The sequence below is a fragment of the Mustela lutreola genome, chromosome X (assembly GCF_030435805.1).
Source record: "Mustela lutreola isolate mMusLut2 chromosome X, mMusLut2.pri, whole genome shotgun sequence".
Classification (NCBI taxonomy): domain Eukaryota; kingdom Metazoa; phylum Chordata; class Mammalia; order Carnivora; family Mustelidae; genus Mustela; species Mustela lutreola.
This window is the reverse complement of record NC_081308.1, coordinates 127,786,816-127,801,296: the sequence shown is the minus strand read 5'-3', so window position 1 is coordinate 127,801,296 and position 14,481 is coordinate 127,786,816.

The window sequence follows — 14,481 nt, the reverse complement described above, 5'->3', positions numbered from 1 at the left end:
AAGGATATCCCTCAGTAGTGGCGGTAAGCTCTCTTATTTTTTGCGTGGAAAAAACATGTTTTATCTTTTTTTCTTGAATACTGTACCAGTTTCTCTTGATACAGAATTCTAGCTAATTTGAATAATTTTGTTTACTCCAGAGCTATGGTCTTTTAAAAAAAAATAACTTTCTATTCACTTTTGAAGACGCATCTCTTTTATTATACCAAAGTGAGCCTGAAATAAAATTCAAGATTGGTGGCTATTTTCCTTCAGCATTTTGAAGATAGTCTTGCATTATCTTTTTGAATCCATTATTGCTTATGAAAAAGCTGCCAATCTAATTTTTTTTGTCAGTTATAGCCAGTGGTAGGTAACCTCTAACATGAATGGGGCTTCATGATCTCTACCTGCAGGTGTATGTCCCTTTTTGTAGTCCCCTGCCTTTCAGAGTGGACTGGGCCTGGTGAGTTTCTTCTAATGAATGAAACATAACAAAAGTAAGGAGATCTTACTTCAAAGACTGGGTTACAGAAAAGATCTGTCTTCCATATCAGATGGCTTCTGTTCCTCTCCTGCTTTCTTGCTCTGGTGAAGTTGGCTGCCAGCTTGTGATCCTCCCTACAGAGAGGCATCCATGGCAAGTCTCTGAGGAAGCTCCTCTGGCCAACATCCAAGAAAGAACTGGGTTCCCGTCCAATAACCAGTGAGAAACTAAATCCCGTAATGCTTCCATGAGTGAGTGCAAGAGGTTGGTCCTCCCTCGGCTGAGCTCTTGGATGACGCCTTGGCTTTGGGAGAGCTTCTGAGGCAGAGTCAGCCAGCTAAGCTGCACCTACATTCCTGATCCACTGAAACTGTGAGATAAGGCTTTTTTATTTTTAATGTTATATTAGTCATCATACAGTACCTCATTGGTTTTTTTTTTTTTTGCATTTTTTTTATTTTTTTATTTTTTATAAACATATATTTTTATCCCCAGGGGCACAGGTCTGTGAATCACCAGGCTTACACACTTCACAGCACTCACCAAAGCGCATACCCTCCCCAATGTCCATAATCCCACCCCCTTCTCCCAAACCCCCTCCCCCCAGCAACCCTCAGTTTGTTTTGTGAGATTAAGAGTCACTTATGGTTTGTCTCCCTCCCAATCCCATCTTGTTTCATTGATTCTTCTCCTACCCACTTAAGCCCCCATGTTGCATCACCACTTCCTCATATCAGGGAGATCATATGATAGTTGTCTTTCTCTGCTTGACTTATTTCGCTAAGCATGATACGCTCTAGTTCCATCCATGTTGTTGCAAATGGCAAGATTTCAGCAATGTCCACAATAGCCAAACTATGGAAAGAACCTAGATGTCCATCAACAGATGAATGGATCAAGAAGTTGTGGTATATATACACGATGGAATACTATGCAGCCATCAAAAGAAATGAAATCTTGCCATTTGTACCTCATTGGTTTTTGATGTGGTGTTCCAAGATTCATTGTTTGCATATAACTCCCAGTGCTCCATGCAATATGTGCCCTCCTTAATATCCAACTCACCCATTCCCCCACCCCCCACCCCTTTGAAGGAGTTAAAATGTTCTTCAGCAGACAAATGGATAAAGAACTTGGGGTCCATATACACAATGGAATATTATTCAGCCATCAGAAAGGATGAATACCTACCATTTGCATCAACATAGATGGAACATGAGGGGTTTATCCTGAGTGAAAAAAGTAAAGCAGAGAAAGTCAATTATCATACAGTTTCACTTACTTGTGGAGCATAAGGAATAATATGGAGGACATTAGGGGAAGGAGGGGAAAGGTGAAAGGGGGGGGGAATCAGAGGGAGAGACTAACCACGAGAGACTATGGATTCTGGGAAGACTTGTTTTAAGCCACTGAACTTGGGGTTGATTCATATACAGCAGTAGCTAATATACTGCCTGCATGGCAGTGTAGAAGATTTTCTTTTTTTCCTTCATGTCATAACATGAGAATTATTATGTGTATTGGTATACAGGTCAAGGATTTGGTTTCATTTATCCTGCTTGTCCTTTTAAACATACTTGAAAAATATTTTTTTTTCCTTTGAGTCTAGTTGACACATAATGTTACATTAGTTTCAGGGGTGCAACATAGTGATTCAACTTCTCTATAGGCTCTGCTGCACTCACCACAGGTACAGCTCCTGTCTGTCACCATACAACCCTATTGTAATATCATTGTCTATCTTCCCCATGCTGATTTTAAGCATACTTTAAAAAGCATATAGACTATTACACATCTAAAATGATAATTCCTTAATATCACCAAACATTCAGTCATGGGTCAAATTTATTTTCAAATTGTCTATTAATGTTTTATACTTGGTTTGTTCAAGTTGAAATCCAAACACATTGTGAAGTTCCACTAATACTTCCAATTCAAAATCAGGATTGTAGATTTCATAGTTAATTTCTACAATATTATGTTCCTGTTTCTTTTCTCTTGTGAAGGGAATCCACTTCCTTATTTGCTTTACACATATCTATCTATCTATAATTTAATCAATAGATTGATAGCAGATTCAGAACAATACCGTTTTTTAAATTACCAATATGATGACTGAATATAATTTAAGGATCATTTTTGCTTGTTTTGTTTTGTTGTTCTGAGGGTTTGTGTTTTGTTTGGTTGGTTTTGTTGTTTTTGGCTGGTTGGCTACTTTGCTTTTCTGTACAATTTTAAGTCCAGAGATGTGTGTGTGGAGTGTGACTACTTTTTTTTTGGGGGGGGGGAGTGTGACTATGTTTTTAAACAAAATTTCTCCCCACACTTCATTTCACATTGGTGTGGGTCTGCAGAATGGGGAGGGAAGGGAGAATGGAGAAAGGGTGATGTGATGGGGCTCAAAGTATGAATCTACAGTGCCTTTTTGAGCAGACATTTCCAATTTTTTCTTTGCAAAAAGATGTTTGCATAATTTTTTGTGTGACAGGGAGGCAGGGTTATATATCCTTTTTTTCTAATATGCTGTATCTTAAACATTTTTACATGCCATTAAATATTATTGGACAACAGTGTGCTTCTATTCAGTCTGCTCAAGCTAGATTGTGGCGACCTACATGTAGGTCTCCCCTGCTGTACCGTGAAATTGGAGGCTTAGGATCAGGCCTTGTTCATCTCTTCCTGTATCCCCAGGGCTTAGCACAGAGCAGACCTTAGGGAATATGTATTGAATGAACAAGTGAGTCTATGAATAAGTGATATTTGATTCCTACTATGTGCACATCATTGAGTTAGGCTTACTGTGTGATTTTGGGAGGTGTATACAAAGATGAGGAGCTGACAATACTCCAGTCCCAAGAGACTCGTGATATATTTAGAAGCTGACAACCCAGTTGATGATAAAGATGCTGCTTTTTACACTGTCTCTATCTCTCTGTCTCACTCATATAACTCCAACACTTAGCTGTTCAGTGTTTCTTGGGCTCTGATATCTGGGTAATGACAAAAGAAGCGATTGCACTTCCTAGAAACTCCCAGGGTTGGAGTAAAGCCAAGACATTTCCTATGGAGATGGGTTCCTGCATTAAAACAGCTAAGAATGAATTGTCCTTTCTCTTGTTTTCTAAGGCATGATTGCCATGGCTGGAAATCTCAGAGTTAATAATACCTGGGACCCTTTTGACAGCTACTCTCTGACTAAAACTTTACAGTTCTTAAAAGATTTCCAATTTAATTTAGAATTCTTAATGATCTTCATTGTCTTGTTTCTTATTATAAGCCTCATCCTGCAAATCTGGAAGCTGCTCAGCATGTATGCTGTCAACCACTAAAAATGTCAATATGTTTCAAATAATTACTGTTGCATCTCATAAAAATCTGTTCATACTGAAAATCCCCCATTAAATCAATATCATCCATTATTAGTGTTCTATATGCTTTATTTCACAGAAAACTTGAGACTATAAAGGGCCAGGAAATCATGTAGTCAAAGTTTTGCCTAATAAATCCAGGGAGTGCCAATCCACCTCAATACCTTTCTCTGTTTATTTCTTTGGCCCCAGAGTTCGCCATCATTGTCTTGCTTCCCCTGTTTCTAAGATGGCCCCTGGGGATTGGAGGAAATTGTGGAAAGCTTAGACTCAGTCGTCAGAGCCTAAAAGATCAGAGTCAGTTTTGTGGAGTATAGCTAGAAATGCCAACATGCTCAAAAGACAGACCTGTCCCTCTTGCATATCCTTCTTCCCTGGGCTATGACCTCTAGGCATTCGGTATCCTTACCTACCGCAGTCCCACTAAATCACAAGCTATGTCGGCCATAATGAGGTCACTGGTGACTGGAATGCTAGCAGAAGCATTTGGAGAGCATTAACACTATACATGCCCATTCTAAACAGAAGCCAGTGTACACTTGGGCCGTATAATTTGGTTGATGCTGGTTCTCTAACAAATAAACCTACCGAATGTCAGGAGCTGAACACACTCAAAGTGGGTTTCTCAATCAGGTAGCAATGCACTGTGGACATTGCTGGTTGGCAGTCTTTCTTCCACATGGTGACCCTGAGGCCCAGTCCTGCCATCCCATGGCTCTGCTACCACCAAGGCCTCAGAGAAGTCTGCTTCCAGCTGGAAGAAAGATCAACAAAGGCTGGCAAAGTCATATCTGCCCTTTTAGCTAGTTAGCTAAAAGAAGAAGCATGCTTCAATGCTATTCATTCCATTTGTAAGGACTAGTATTATAACTTCACCTGGATTTAAGGAGAGCTTGGAAGTCCAGTTTCTCACTGTGTTACTGCCCTCAGACATGAGCAAATATGCCACCTGTCCCTGTCCCAGTTCCCCTCCCTCAGGAGGTCCCCTAATTTGGAATGCCTTCCAAAATTTTCTAAGACCCCCTCTGGTGCTTATGACTAGTCAGGACCAGCAATGTCACCCAGGCATGGTGTCCCAGGGCTGGACTTGGGCCAGCTTGGGTCCTATTCACTACAAAAGCCTTCTTTGACATTCTGTAAGTCCCTAATGGTGGCAATTAGCCAGACTGGCCGTGCTAATTGAGTATGCCCTGAGCCTGGATAGAAACCCACACAGTTCCCAGTCTCCATTTCCCCTCTGAGTACTCTACAGTGATTTTCCTGTGGTGCCCTCACTCTCGATTGTGGGTTTAATGGGATGCCACAAGGAGCTCCAGGAGCCATACCCAAGGGTCGCTCCTAGTGTGTTGTGTGGCATTTCTTTCATGACACCTTGCAAGCCTGGCTGGCAAGAATATTGCTGACATGCAGATTTGACGTGGCTCTCATTCCTGAGTGATGCGGGGTGAGTCCAGGGCTCTGGGCTCCTGTCAGTCCACCACCAACCCTTGGGCTTGTGTTGCATTTGTGGATCCGTGCACGAGGTCTTGCCCATCTGGGTTCTGGCCACTCTACAGCACCTGAGGTTTGGAGGGTAGTGGCAGGAATACTTTAGCTGGTGTGTTCCCCAGAACACTATCCCTCCCATGGGTCTGTGCCACTTGTCAAGAAGTCATAGAATATGGAAGCAACTGTTGCCTCCTTCTTCCAAGGACCCTTCTGATAAATGTCCTCTTTTGCTTTCAATCATGTGGTAATGTCAGGTTCATTTCTTACATGAATGGGACCACTCTTCATTTTCACACCTTGCCAGTGGGCCTCTCACCCATACTCCCTTCCAGTGGCACTGCATGGAATGCAAGATTGACTTCAACATGGAAAGATATCCCATTTTAGGAATGCAGTGTTTATAGCCTGGGGAGCTCAAGAGAGGACATGGTAGGAAGATGTGCTGTTCTACATTTATGCTATAAAATGCCAACTAGTACATTGAATATGATCAGAAAACAACTTGTCATTCACATGTTCCTGCATATTTTGGGGGAAGGCTTGCATTTGTGGTCATCATCAATGAAACACTATAACGATGTCCGACAGTCAGTCGATAGTATGAAGTTCACTTTCTTCTCCATGGGGAGATATGGAAGTATCCATGCACATTTCATTGGACAGTAAGGAACATGGAAAGATAATTCCTGGACCTGAACAGGAATACATTGAACCTGAATCCTATAAGAACCTTCACGCACACTGATGAGGCAAGAAACAGACAGGGCAAACCCTTCTTTCTCCCTATCGTACTTCTTAGGCCACGAGTCCTGATCTGTCACATGGGTCCATGAATTTTGTCGCATAGGTTTTCATTGCCATTTATATAGACAGGGGTCCACTATTGGCCAGGCATTGTGCTAGGCCACAGCGAACGAGACAGAAGGGTCTCCCATCCAGCGGCTGTGACCTATGCCTTCGCTATGCATGCAGCTCACAGCAGAAGAAAACTTCCCTCTGGGTTGCCTTTTCTCCTGCACACTGTTCTTCCTTCTGTCATCTCTGTGAGCTATGTGTTAAATGTGAAATTTGTTTTCCAACGTGGCTCTCCTGTGTAAGGCTCTCTGTAGAGTGGCTTGGAAGGGCTGTTTGCCAAGGCTCATCCCAGGTAACTGCAACATGTCCATTAGGCACAGCCTTGTCTCCCTGGGGTCCTCCTGGTGCCACTTCTTGTCAGTCAGACATCATTCGGCCAGCGTCGTCAATACCTTAAAATGAAAAATCAAATGGCCTTTGCATGAAAAATAGTGTAATTCTCATTCCGGCCCCCCACCCACCCAAGTTCTCATTTAGGGAGCTCTCTTCTGATGGTAGCAAACACTCCCTGCAGAGGGCGCTCTGTTGATGTGGCCTCTCCCTGCCTCGGGCTGGAAGCCCCACCCTTCCTTGTTCAAGTCCACATCCTCAAGAGGTGTGGTCCACTCTTCCATATGCAGAAACTGGCACAGTGGAGAAGGATCTAGAGAGCCAGGTGGCCACCTCTAGTTGAACTTTTCATAGCTCCCTGTGTTCAGCTCCCCTCAGCAATTCATCCACCTGTTCCTCTGTCCAGTCAGCAAATAGCTCACGAGACGCTGGGCAACAGGGACACAGCAATGACCATAACCCTATCCTGACAAAGTCTGCACACAAAATGACTCATGTCCTATGGTCTACGGGTGGTGGTGGGAGGGGGGGGCTAGTCACCAATTTTAAAGGATATGGCATGCAAATGAAATGAAGCAGTGACTCCTGAAGTGTGGTCCATGGACCGCTAAGGAGTCCTGAGAAAAGTCTATGTCACATTTGCACCGAGAGTGGCTCAGAGTGCTGGCAACTGATCAGGAATCAAGCCAGTGGCCCAAACTGTGCTGGTAGTTTTTTATGTTCTTCACTGTTACTAACTTGCAGTTAGAATAAAGAAAGAATGAAAGAAAGAAAGGAAGGAAGGAATGCCAGTTTCATTTAAGAAAGTCTTTGATGAAGTAGAAAAACAAATACTAATTTTATTAAAGCTCAGACCTTGCCCATATATCTTTTTAACATTTGGTACAACGAAGTGGTTAACTATGTGTAAAGCATCTGGTCCTTCCCATGCACCACATTTGACTCAGAGAAAACCACTTGTGCAATTGGGCTGTGATCTGAACCCCATAGATCTGAACCCCATAATGGATTTCATAGAATCCCATTTTTACTTGAAAGAATGAGGGACAAACTATGGTTATTTAGAGTTGGACACTTAGTAGAGATTTTCTTGAAAATGAACAAAGTGAGCCCATCACTTCCAGGAAAACAACTAAACATCTCTTTTTTCCAGTGATGATAGTTGAGCTTTCTGGCAAAAACTACAATTTTGGAAAATCGGGATCCACCACTGTGAGCTTGACAGGTTCCCAGCCCTTGAAGACTTTTTCCCTCAAACAGGGTGATATGAAGAAATGCAGCTTTGGGGTATTGCATAATAAAAGGTGGTGTCATCGTTTGGAAGACTGACGTAACTCAGGACACCAATGTTTTCCAGGTAACTAATGCACAGGGTTGCCAAATCATGACTGCTTAAAAGATCCATTAGAAGAGCAAGAAAGATCAGTGGATTTTAATAGAGCAGAGTAGAAAATGTTCATTGATAAGGTTTTCTATCTTTATAACTAACATTTTAACAAACTAACTTTGGTTGAGATTTTCACATTGTATTGAAGAAGATTCACAATTCCCTGAAAAGTCTATTAAACTAGCTTTCCCTTTTCCAAATGCATGTCTATGTGCATTTTCTTCATGTGCCTTCAACTGTAACAACATATTGCAACAGGTTCAACCTTTCGTTAAGACGATATTAAAATTTTTGCAAATCTGTCAAGCAATGGGACTCTTGTAACTAACTAAATTGTTTTATTTTGAAAAATACAGTTACTTCTCTTTAACAATATGTTATTGATGTTACCAGGTACTGGGTTTATTTTATTTTAAAGTGAAGGAACAAATTTATATTGTCCAAAATTCCCAGTTTTCATTTCTAACATGGTAGATGAAGATAGACATGGCCCACATACACACACACAATCAGTTTTAGGAATATAAAAGTACTCCAAAACCAAAAAGCTTGAGATCTACTGATGTAGAGGATCTGTTCACATTAACAGCCACAGGTCACCAAGCACAAGTTTTGTATGTGTCTCTCATCTGTCTTCTCTTCAGAAAGAGAGCCTGTGGCATTCATTTTCATATTCTCCATGCCCATTGTGGTGCCTGACCCATGGCAGGTGTCTAGTGACTACTGAGCTTGTGAAGGCACGAGTGAATAAGACCCTGGAGCGATTCAGAGAAGATGGGGGTTGTGAAGTCAGGCAGAGCAGTTCAAGTCCACACGAAGCCAGACAGGGGTAGAAATAAACCATGAGATTGTACCTGAAGACCCAGTCCAGTTTGTTCCAAAGGAGGGCCAGCTGTCTGGGCTTTTGCCCTTGGCTTCTCTAAGTCAGCCAGCCTGAGCTATGGATCCCCTGAGGAAGGATTGTTATAGGATGAGAAACCTCAACTGCTGTGTTTTTCTTGGCTCTGTAGCAATGACCCAATTCAAAGGGAAATGTTTGTTGTCCCGGCTGCCACCACCATACCAGCTGGGCTCAGGAAAGTTTATGAAGCAGCCTGTGTGGACGCATGCCTATGAGTGGAACCCACTCGGGAACAGAAAGAGCTTTACCCTCTGCCAGCATGGTTCATTTCATCCTGTCTGGCCCAAAGTTACATGTGTCATGCACACTCTGCAATGGTCATTGTCAAGTGCAAATATGTTGGTCAGTCTCCTGCATAGACAAGCCAACGACCCTGGTCATTCTTTCCATACAGGTGCCCACAGGCCACTACAATGGAAAGATTTTTTAATGGTTCTACCAGGCCAGAACCTGGCACTCCAGACTACAGGAATTTTCTAATGAGAGAGACACAAATGTCTCAGTGGACTTTAAAATGTTAATGCAGAGCCATAAATGCTTTGGTGCATTTGGAATTCAGGCTGCTGTTTGATTGGACAGTGGCAAAAGTCTGCCTGACGCCCATAGGAATTTGATCAATTGAGAAATACACCCCCAGCTCTCTAGGCCAGAGAGCACTGCCAGATCTGCCCCACTCCTGCACGTTCTTCCAAATGACTGTTTCTAAATTAGTGCAAATGTGTGCTTTGTAATATCCTCCCCACTATGAACTTCCTGTTCTATAATCTTAATGTTTTCCATATGAGGGAAACCTTCATTTTCCCACCCCTACCCTTGGACTAACTGGGTCCTAACAAGCTCCTAGAAATCTTCGCTGGAGATCAGGTCTCTGCCTTGCCCTTCTGTGGTCCCCCAACCCCTCTCTTGTGAGCCGTTTATTGACCACTGATTTTTTTCCCTGGGGAAAGATCCCGGTTGCTCTTACAGGTCCCTCTGTAGTCATCTAGGAATGAGTAGAATGGACTAGAGATCCAGATGTGTGCCTTTGGGCTGGGCCCTCAACTCGCAGGATTTGTGGAGGGGAACAGACGGCAAAACTTGGAGGTTCCCATGTCTTCCCATGCCTCACACAGGACTCCCTCCAAGGGGCATTTGGGGAGGCCTTAAGATTTTGTGTTCAAATGGGACATGACAGCCTGTTGGCCTAAGTGACCTTCTGAGGGAAGCTTAGCTTTCTCCTTTGAAAGATGGCAGCCATGGTGTGGCTCTGGGAAGGGAAATGTGAACTAGGCAGAGGGGAGAGTAGAACAGTTCTCAGCTGACTGTCACTTTCAGAGTGCCAACTCCAGGCAATGCCTTGTACTAATTGCCAGGAAAAAGATGAGAGACACAAAAGCGAGTCTGATTTTGCCCAGCAGAGACTGAGGGTTAAATAGCACTTCAGGTCAAGAGAACCATGTGGGGGCACCTGGGTGGCTCAGTTGGTTAAGGCTCTGTCTTCGGCTCTGGTCATGTTCCCAGGGTCCTGGGATCGAGTCCTGCATTGGAATCCCTGCTCAGTGGGGAGCCTGCTTCTCCCTTTGCCTGCTACTCCTTCTGGTTGTGCGTGCACTCTCTCTCTCTGACAAATAAATAAAAATCTTTAAAAAAGAGAGAGAACCATGTGGGCAAAGGAAATCATGAGGCAATTCTGGAGCAATGGAACTTGGTCAGTATGGCTGGAGAGGAGTGCGTGTGGGCATGCATCAGAGGGACAGATGGGAAGTTGGGGTGGTCAGAGTGAAGAGGCACTAGAGACTCAGCTAGAACAAGATGTTCCTTGGATTAAGCATTTCTCCTCCAGGTTGCTTTTCCTGAACCGTGTTTCCCTGAACATAAGCATTTCGTTCTGAGGATTGTGTGCCCTTTGGACATGGTGGAAGGACCGTCTATACTTCAACCATCTTTTTGCCTTACTTTCACACTTATTGCCTATGTTCTGGATAGGTGAGTGTGTTGTGGGAACTGCCTATTTTCTTCTCTGGACTTCATGTTTTCAGTGATGTATTTTCAACACCTGGACAATTCACAGCGCTAAGTACCACCCAGCCACAAATCCTGCCTGAAGGAATGATGTGAATAGTTGTTCAGCAAAGGCATCGTCAAATATATTTAGGAACCTGAGAGTTAACCATAGTTAAACACCTCTCCCCTTCCAGAGATGTCTCAGTCTTGAATAGGTTAACTTGCAGGTGGGGGAATGATAGTGGCTTGGACCAGGGTGGAGGCAGAGGCAGTTGGGGGTGGGTGGGAGGAGAAGGTCTCTGGACTGTATTGGAGGTACTATTGATAGGGCGGCTTGATGGATTGGATATGGATGATTATGAAAAGGAAAAGATCAAGGACAAAATGTGTGTGTGTGTGTGTGTGTGTGAGAAAGAGAGAGAGAGAGAGAGTGAGAGAGAGAGAGAGATTTGAGCCCCTGGGTTGATTCACGATGATCAAGGGGGTTGTTGACTGGTTGAATGAACAGGGAGACGATATCTGGAGAGCAAGGCAGGGCCAGGTCATATAGACCTTATCAAGTCACACTAAGTATTTTGGATTTTATCCTGGGGAGCCTTGTAAGGATGCTAAGCTGTGGGACAGCGTGATCAGACCTGCCTGTAAAAAGATGCTCCTGGCAGCTGTACAGGTGGAGCACAGGGGACTGCGCTGGAGCAGGGGTGGGGACAAAAGGCAGGAGGCCACTCTGTAGGGCAAGGATGGAGTTCTCTAGGCATCACAGCTGGCCCAGCAGCTAGTCAGACCACTGAGCCCCGCACAGGTCAGATCCCTTCAACACCCACGGGGCCCCTTTTTTCACACTGTCTCCTGCAGAGGTCTCTGGGCACCCTGGATTCCTCACATGCTGATGTGGGACGTGGGAATGTGCACAAACACAGACCCTGGGCCCGGCGGCTAATCCCAGAGACCAGGCCTGAGAAGCATGGTCCCTGGCCAGCCCCGGTCCCCTTGGTCCATGTGACTCACTAATCCATTACACCCCAAGTCCCCTCTGCTGTCTCTTTAGCCATGGTCTAACTTTACTGTGTTGTGGCTCTGCCAGTCCCAGCCTAGGGACCAGGTACAGCCCACTCCTTTGGAAGAGAATACACTGCCACCAAACAGCAGGGCCACTGCAAGGTGTGGAGATCTAATTTGCTAGGTCTGGCAACTTGGGGCTGATTGGTTTGGTGGTGGTACTGTCCAAGTGGTGGGGTGACATGGGAAGCAGAAGAAGGGGAAGATGTGCTTGGAGGGTAGGGACATCTGTCTTTATACCTGTCTCTGCTCTTAGCTCCCCAGGCCTCAGTTTCTCCTTCTGAGCAATAGGGGCCTGGGGCCAGGATCCAAATACAGCACATAGCCCTTGGCTCCTCGGGTTGCTCTGAAAAGGCGGAAGCTGTCTCCCTTGCCCCGCCTCAGTGTCACCCCCTCTCCAGGCTGGGCAAGGATGACATTCCCTGGGGCAGTTTCAGACCAGCTCCTGCCCGCTCCTGCACCACTCAAAGAGCATCCTAGAAAGAGGCTAGGTCCCGGCTGTGGGAACTCATAAAGTTGGGGGTGGGGGCGGAATCCCAACCTGCTCCAAAGGTTTACACCTGAGCAAAAATAAAATTTTATCCAAACAGCAAACCTGCTAGGCTGCAAGTTTAGTAAGGTATTAAACGGCACCATCTGAAACCTGCAATCAAAGCAAAAACACTGTAAAATAAATCAAGAGAATTAAGAAAAGATTTTACATTGTTAAAAGTTTATGCTATTTATGACTTCCTGAATGTTACCATTAACCTGGGAGTTAATCAGACTTTTTCATTTACCCGTTGTTTGGAGCCATGAATGAGCACTTTAACAGGGTAAATAAAAAAATCTAAAGAAGCAATAAAAGTGAATGTCACAAGTGGCAATCATCTACCTTGTGAGGCTTGTGAGATACACAGCATTGCACAGCTGGAAACAAATGAATCCTCAGAACACTGTAAATAACCTTCAAGCCCACTCCTAATTAAAGTAGATCCTCACTTTCTCATGGGCATTGAATATATGAACCAATCAAGGAAATATCATTTCTTTCCTGAAAAGCCTCTGTTCTCTCCTCTCCTCTCCCTTTCCTTCCATCCTCTCCTCTCCTCCCTTTCTCACCCCCCTCTTTCCCTCTTCTCCCCTATTCTCCTCCCCTCTCCTCTGGCTCACTCTGTGTGCTTTCTCTCTCTAAAGAATTTCCACCGAAAAGCCGGCCCCCAACGTTCCTGAGCTGCAGTAATGAGACATCCCTGCTTTAAGCAAATTTTCCACCTGTAACCTGCAGAAATATAGCCGTAGCATTTGAAAAATTACCTCCATGCTGCACAGTGCCATGAAAATTTATCTTTGAGATGATTTTATTGCATGGTTACCCTAGGCAATTAAATCAATAAATCTTAACTGTCAGGAAGGTTGGCCCTGTGCCAGAAATAAATGAAATGCGTGAAATCAGTAAATAAAAGGTTCCTGACAACTCATTCCAGAAATTATTTAGCAGTTGGGGTTGTGGGGGGGGGGGGTTGTGTCTCACTCCCTAGCCTTTATTGACATCCTTTCGGAGAAATGTTTGTGCTAACAAACACAATGGCTCCACTACAAAGACAACAGAGTTGCAGAGCCATAAATTATAGCCCCCGAAAAGCAGGAAGCAAATTCAGCCAATGGCCAGAGGTGGTGGGCCGGAACCAGGCTGGGTTGGGGCCAGCTGTAGGGAGCAGCTCCCAGGTGCCCCACGGAGGGAGGGAGCCTGGTCCTGCTTCCTACCCTTGGCTACCACATCCTCACCCCACTGACCTCTGCCTTGATGGGAGGTGCCCTCTCCTCAGGGGCCCAATGTGTTTGACCAGCACCACCCGGGGTCTGCTGGGACTCCAAGGAGGTTTATGGTCTGCCCTTTTCCACTTCCAGAAACAATACCAGTACCGACTGGACCACGAGTGTGGTGGGGGAGGGGGCCAGGTTCACTCTGTTAATATGAACTGTACTTCTTGTGGAGTGTTTCACCTGTTGCATGCTTTAGGTTGGATCAACACTGAGAGGATAAAAAATTATCCTCATTTTACAGATGAGAAAATTGAGACTCAGGGGAAGTGACATGTTTGAGTTGACCTGTGGGCCATTCAAGCCAAGACCAACCTCCTCATGGCTCTGCCACACAACACCTCTGCTGTCTGGAGCATGAGTCTCACATGAGGACCCGGGGCGGGAGGCTGGGGATGGAAGCTGGTGCACACTAGTTCTTGCCTTAGCTCGCAGGCTTTTTTGTCATCCAAATTTTTTCTCCATCCCCTGTCAATGTGTACACCTCAGGAGGGTCAGTTTAGGTGCCCTCATACAGCTGGCAATGGCTAAATGGCTGTAAGCCTGATGGATGTTCAAGGGCCACCTGACAGTCTGAGCGGGGTCTGTGGCAAGTCCTACCACAGGGCCTTTGTACCAACTTTTCTTCCCGATCTGCCGTGTCCACTTTCATATTTCAGCTTAATCAGTACCTCCACGGTAAAGCCATCCTTGACTTGCCACTGAACCCCATTATAGGCTCTTACAGCAGCAGGCAGTTTTTCCCAGTTTCCACCTTGAAGTAATTTCACATGTGTTTGTATCATTATCTGCTGAATGATTTTCTCTCTCACTTGCCCAGTAGCTCCACAGGGGCAGGGCA